We start from the raw sequence: 7,191 nt of genomic DNA on the forward strand, positions 1-7,191 counted from the left end.
TGTGAATATGCGTATCTAAGGGGTAAACGGTTAAGAAACAAAAACCACTGGTGAAAGTCTTGTACTTCTGATGACCTCGCTTAATTAGGGTCATTGCCTGTTGTGTTCAGGATTGGGAAAGTATTCCCTATTGTGTGGTTTGGGGTGATCCAAGTCGAGAATGGAATAAAAAATGTGCTTCAATGGAATTAAATGTATCAAGTGCTTTGCTACTTAAATGTATTTAAAATGTCACCTATAGGTCACTGCATTGAACTGACACGTTGATCAAACTAGCTACACATGTTGCAATACCTTTAGTGTCTTACTGAAGGATACAAAATCCTTTCCAATTGATACTGTACAAATATAAAACTTACTGAAAACTAATAATTAACTGCAGATCCACTGTATTGCAATCCGATAATTGGCAATGTCCAATATATCACGAGTTGGCCCCAGTTGTTTTTTTTACGCACTTTTTTTTTTTTATATCCACATGGATGAATGTTGCGATGTTGTACGTAAAGTCTTATTTTGGCATGCTTTTAATGAGGAGAAAGGGTTAATTAACATGAAATACACGAGATTTTTTTTATTAGTTACAAGAATGTTAACTTGAGGTGAACAATTAAACTCGCCATTGATTTTTGGATTACAAAGTTTAGTATATGCATTTAAAAATACTTACATGGAATAACTCTTTCAGTGCTGGTACCGAATTTTGAAGGCCTTTGCAAACAGTTTGGATCCAGATGAGACGCCACAGAATGTGGTGTCTCATCAGGATCCTTTTTTTTTTCTATTCTTATAGTATTCTTTGAAAAAAATCGCAGAAAATGCTAATTTTAGAAATTCAGCAGGCAACATTTTAGCAGAAGACAAATTTCCCAGCATGCAAAGGAATAATAATATCTGATATACCAATATGTGACATATGGATATAATGCATTATGTAAACAGGTAGGTTAGTAACATGTTTTGAGATTGGCAAACTAACCTTATTCATACAAAATTATGTATGCTTCAATGACCAAGTTCTATATAGCGATCTGGCTACATGTGACTATCCATGGATCCAGCGAACCACTATATATCTGATATGTCGTATCAGAGCTCCAGATAAGGTTTTGTGAAATTCTTAACACTACTACCAGATTTGCAAAAAGAATTCTTAACTCTGAAATTTTATTCTTAACATTACTACTAAGTTTTGGAAAATAATTCTTAACTTTTCTAAATGACCTAAAAATAAATAATAATGGTTATTTTCATGCAAAAAATCAAAATAAGCATACAAGCAACTTTATTTATACGATTTCAACAGTGTCTATTCAGTATTATACAATTTTATTTTTTCAAATACCTTCACATGCCCAAACTGTGCTTAGATTGCATGCCTTCGATGAATTGTTACATATTTCACAATTAAAACGGGTCTCCCCTTCAATCTTTTCAACGATTAGCCATGGGAAGTGTCCCTTCCACTCGTTCAATGTTTTTTTGTTTCAGTTTGGACCCATCGTGTCGCGTTTGCAAAGCTTTTCCGGCTGTGTCGGCAACTGATCATACAACATCGTATAAGATCTTTTCTGTAATGTCTTTCTTAACATTCAACTGCGGCTCACTTTGCGAACAATATGTTAAAAGCGTGTTTTTGCATGCTCTCTGGGCACCGCCATTGTTTTTTGACAGACTGTACACGCCGCTTTTATTGGAAAAAATGGGCTTTGTTAAACAAACCCGATAACCATTCTATATAAGAACCGAAAAGATCTTTAATATGCGAAAAGAACTTAATAAAAGTAGACACGAACCGATGTAAAAATAATATTCGTAATTTGATTTTGTAATTCTTAATGGTACGACAAGTTTTTTAAAATAAAAACGTAACGGACTTGAAAATAATTCGTTATTACGAAAATACGACCCTTATCTGGAGCTCTGTTGTATAGTGTATATCTTGCTACATCACTAATTGTGGATCCAGCGAACCACACTATGTAACATGAAGTTTTAAAAGTAAAATGTTGTTTATTTAAAGAACGTGCCTTTTTATCAGAAATCAAGGTATAAAACCAATAGCTACCAATATATTAAAAAAGTTAGTCACTAAAGGTGTAAGAAATAGTATTGCATATTATAGACACTTTAATCTTTATTTTTTGTTTAAAGGAATTCCCTTCTTAGAAAAAATCAAGTTCAAGCGGAAAGTGATGTATGTGAATAGCCTGTGCCGACTGCACAGATAAATCAGGGACGACACTTTAAGCACATGCATTAGACCCAGTTTTACCAGAACAAAGTTCATATATTATGTGTGTTATATGTGTTTATAGGTCACTAGGAAAGGTATGGGGTGTTCAGACAGTGTACATAGCATGGTGGAATGTAGCCTAATCTTGGCTGACTTTCACAGTGTTGAATGCCTTGCAGCAGGTATGTGGGCCAACATTTTGTAAGTCTGTGAGTGCAGGAATGCTGTAATAGATGTTTTTAACTGTTTTGTAATTCTTTCAACTTGTTACCTGTGTTCAGAAAGTTGATTATTGGCTGAAAATTGGAATGATTTGTTGCATAACTTTTAAGTATGTGATAATGATCTTGGAATGGCTGCCAGGGTGGAATGCGCTGCTGCAGATTTGTTGCATTGCGATTGTACTGTTCGATTGAAATGTCTCAACATTTGTAAATTCCTGGGTGCAGACAACTTATGGCATTAGGATGGTGCTATAAAAATAAATGAAATACAAACAAGGTACAATTGTTGCAGAGAAAACAAATACATTGTGGGCATGAATGCATTTTGTAACATGATGAAAATGGTTTTGCGCTAAGCAATGTACATTTTATAATTGATAAGAATACGTGATCTTTGTTTATTAGTTGTAAGTTATTCAATTATATAACCATAAAATTTTAATGTTATCATGAAAGTTTTGGGGTGTTGTACGTAAATAAAAAAGGTTATGAAAGATATCCTTCTTGAACAAAGTGATCAGAATGAAATGCGCATTAATCCTAGCTGTATTGACATCATGTTTTTTCTGCTTTTAATACTTATTGAATGCACATTTAATACACTAAAAATGTTTGAAAAAGCATTGTTAACAGAAAAGGTGTACTTTTTCTGCATTTTCTGCATTTAAGTTAAATTAAACCTTTCCCACTCAGAGGCAAAGTGAATATTGCTATGTGCAAACAAAATAAAACCAGAACAGACTGCAAGTTACTCCCAGCCTGTTCAGGCTTTATGCTGTTTGCTGCTCACCAGTATCTTAGGGTTGGAAATGAAGCCTTTACAACTTGAATCTAGTAAGAAAGGCCTTTCATTAAAATCAACTTTCCAAGGGACTACACATGCATCAAAATACGTAGCTAAGTGGTAAAGGGTTAAACAAGTTAAACCTGTATTTCCTTCTGAACCACTGCTTTCATTATACTGATTGCACAACATCCAAGATGATAACATGGTGTTTATAAATCTGTTGTCAAATAAAAACAGATTTAGAGATGTTAGATGCCAAAACTGTTTCAACACCAACGCAAAAAGCTGCTTCTGTAGCAATTAATGTCCAGAGGTCTATTTTTGTGTACAAACCCACACATGGCATGTAGACTGCATGGAATTGGTCATGTGTAGCTGTCCTGTGTACAAACCCACACATTGCATGAAGACTGCGTGGGGCTTGGCCATTTGTAGCTGTCCTGTGTACAAACCCACACATTGCATGTAGACTGCGTGAGATTGGTCATTTGTAGCTGTCCTGTGTACAAACCCACACATTGCATGTAGACTGCGTGGGATTGGTCATTTGTAGCTGTCCTGTGTACAAACCCACACATTGCATGTAGACTGCGTGGGATTGGTCATTTGTAGCTGTCCTGTGTACAAACCCACACATTGCATGTAGACTGCGTGGGATTGGTCATTTGTAGCTGTCCTGTGTACAAACCCACACAATGAATGTAGACTGCGTGGGATTGGTTATTTGTAGCTGTCCTGTTTACAAAACCACACATTGCATGTAGACTGCGTGGGATTGGTCATTTGTAGCTGTCCTGTGTACAAACCCACACATTGCATGTAGACTGCGTGGGATTGGTCATTTGTAGCTGTCCTGTGTACGAACCCACACATTGCATGTAGACTGTGTGGCATTGGTCATTTGTAGCTGTCCTGTGTACAAACCCACTCATTGCATGCAGATTATGTGGGATTGGTCATTTATAGCTGTCCTGTGTACAAACCCACACATTGCATGTAGACTGTGTGGGATTGGTCATTTGTAGCTGTCCTGTGTACAAACCCACACATTGCATGTAGACTGTGTGGGATTGGTCATTTGTAGGTGTTCTGTGTACAAACCCACACATTGCATGTAGACTGTGTGGGATTGATCATTTGTAGCTGTCCTGTGTACAAACCCACACATTGAATGTAGACTGTGTGGGATTGGTCATTTGTAGCTGTCCTGTGTACACACCCACACATTGCATGTAGACTGTGTGGGATTGGTCATCTGTAGCTGTCCTGTGTACAAACCCACACATTGCATGTAGACTGTTTGGGATTGGTCATTTGTAGCTGTCCTGTGTACAAACCCACACATTGCATGTAGACTGTTTGGGATTGGTCATTTGTAGCTGTCCTGTGTACAAACCCACACATTGCATGTAGACTGTGTGGGATTGGTCATTTGTAGCTGTCCTGTGTACAAACCCACACATTGCATGTAGACTGTGTGGGATTGGTCATCTGTAGCTGCCCTGTGTACAAACCCATGCATTGCATGTAGACTGTGTGGGATTGGACATTTGTAGCTGTCCTGTGTACAAACCCACACATTGCATGTAGACTGTGTGGGATTGGTTATCTGTAGCTGTCCTTTCATGGAATGCTTTCAGCAAGACTTAGTAAGGTTTACTTAACTGACACAGTTTATCTGTAGAAGAATATATGTACGCCACCAGTTTGGTATAGATTATTTATATTGGGAATCCTGTTATGTTTGGTAACAATGCTGTTTGTGACAATAATCAAATTAGGCCAGAAAATAATCAAATTAGGCCAGAAAATAATCAAATTAGGCCAGAGTGACCACATGGGCAACATAGATTTTGCTAAAAGGTCTCAGTACAACTTTTCAGAACTATAATTGTAGTGATCTAGTATAATATATGTTATGATAATATACCAGCTCCACCAATCTTGCACAATCTGAATTGGTTGACATCAAATATTAAATTATAGTCTTAAGTGAATTAGTACAATACAAACAAATATACATGTTAATAAACACAAATGACTATGAAAAGTGTTGAAACATAATATACAGAAGTAAAGGTATTAACAACTTGGTAAGAAAAAGACAGACAATATTGACAGTTTCATACAACAATAATTTAAAATTGAGCAAATACTTCTATGCCATACATGTCTGCCATATTTTATTAAGTGTGTATAATTACAACCAAAGAATAAAGAAATTTCTCTGTTTTTTCTCCAGTGATATCTTTTTCTCGCCCTCCTACAGACTTACAAGTACATAAACATATTTGTGTTCAATATTTAATCATATAATTGGCATAGTGATATTATAATGACCACAATCTCAATTATATTTCTTTGCATTCTAAATTGTGATTAATTCTCAGTATGATTGTTATGGTCTCAACGCCTGTCGATACGTGTAACTTCCTAAGGTCACATGGTTGTCTGATTGAGCAGCCTTATATAACACATACATAACCTTTCTGTTCTTATGTATGCCATATACGACTTCTTTTACAAATGCAAATGGGTTGTCATAACAACAGTATCTAACAAAGCTTAATGTGATGAATAACCATGTTCACTTTGGGTAACATTTTTGAACTTTTGGTTCTTATCTGGATCATTGCTGCGTCACTCGTTTATAAAAGCTTAAGACAGATTTACGTATATAGTATTGCCATAGATTTTGTGTATGCTTTTGACTTTACATTTTCTTTATTTTCTTTTTGTTTGCAACATTATTGAAAATAACTTATTTGCCTGAATCACATATGCCTATACTTCCATTAATTTGAAATGTCTCTTGATGCAAAGTGTAATTTATTAACTATAAATATATAAACACAAATTTACCTCCTGAATTCTTTATCGGTATAAATTGTTCTGATATGTCCTTGCAGACTACAGGCTGTCGGTTGTCTAGAACTAGTCCTATATATAGACTTGAATGTCTGAATGTCAATAACCACCCTGGGGAATAATCTGCGTAATCACCCAGAAATGGATGAGTCCAGAATGGGCAGACATTCTCATTCTGCCTTATAACTATTAAAAGTGCCATAAAATTATGTAAATCATTTATCAATAGGGGAAATGTTTTTTCCTATTTAAATAATGGGAAATATATTTTGTTTAATTTTTTATCCTGTAATTGATTATTATACCCCCATTACCATTGATAATGGGGGCTATATTGGAGTCACTTTGTCGGTCGGTCTGTCTGTCTGACCCGAAATTTTATCCGATCTTTACCAAACTTGGTCACAAGTTGTATCTAGATGATCTATAGGTCAAGTTTAAATATGGGTCATGCCGTGTCAAAAACTAGGTCACAGGGTCACTTTGTGTGTTTTAAACCGAAAGATTGTCCAGACCATAAATATGTCATTCATCGTTAGATTTTAAAATACCTTGGTACATTTGTTCAACATCATGGGACGGTGTGTCGTGTGAAAAAAGTACGTCAACATATCAAAGGTCAAGGTCACACTTGGAGTTCAGAGGTCAAAGGCATGTTGGGGCCATAACTTTATCATTTATTGTGAGATTTACAAATCATTTGGCAAATTTGTTCACCATCATTGGATGTTGTGTCGCGCGAAAGAATTTTGTCGATATCTTCAAGGTCGAGGTCACACTTTGAGTTCAAAGAAAGGTCAAATCCATGTCCGTGCCATATCTTTATCATTTATTGTGAGATTTTAAAATCATTTGGAAAATTTGTTCACCATCATTGGACGGTATGTCACTTCGATGTCTCCAAGGTCAAGGTCACACTGTGAGTTTAAAGGTCAAAAATGGCCGTAAATGATCTTGTCCGGGCCATAACTATTTCATTCATTGTGAGATTTTAAAATTACTTGGTACATAATAATAATGTTCACAATCATTGGACAATGTGTCATGCGAAAGAATTACGTCGATTTCTTCAAGGT

At 35.8% G+C, this 7,191-nt stretch overlaps 1 long non-coding RNA gene across 1 annotated transcript in view; it reads left to right on the top strand.

Annotated features, from left to right (window-relative positions):
* The window catches only part of LOC127832609 (uncharacterized), a 146,103-nt gene that overhangs the window by 137,173 nt on the left and 1,739 nt on the right, over window positions 1–7,191 (top strand). The window lies entirely within an intron of this gene.

This window comes from Dreissena polymorpha, chromosome 5 (genome assembly GCF_020536995.1).
Source record: "Dreissena polymorpha isolate Duluth1 chromosome 5, UMN_Dpol_1.0, whole genome shotgun sequence".
Taxonomy (NCBI): domain Eukaryota; kingdom Metazoa; phylum Mollusca; class Bivalvia; order Myida; family Dreissenidae; genus Dreissena; species Dreissena polymorpha.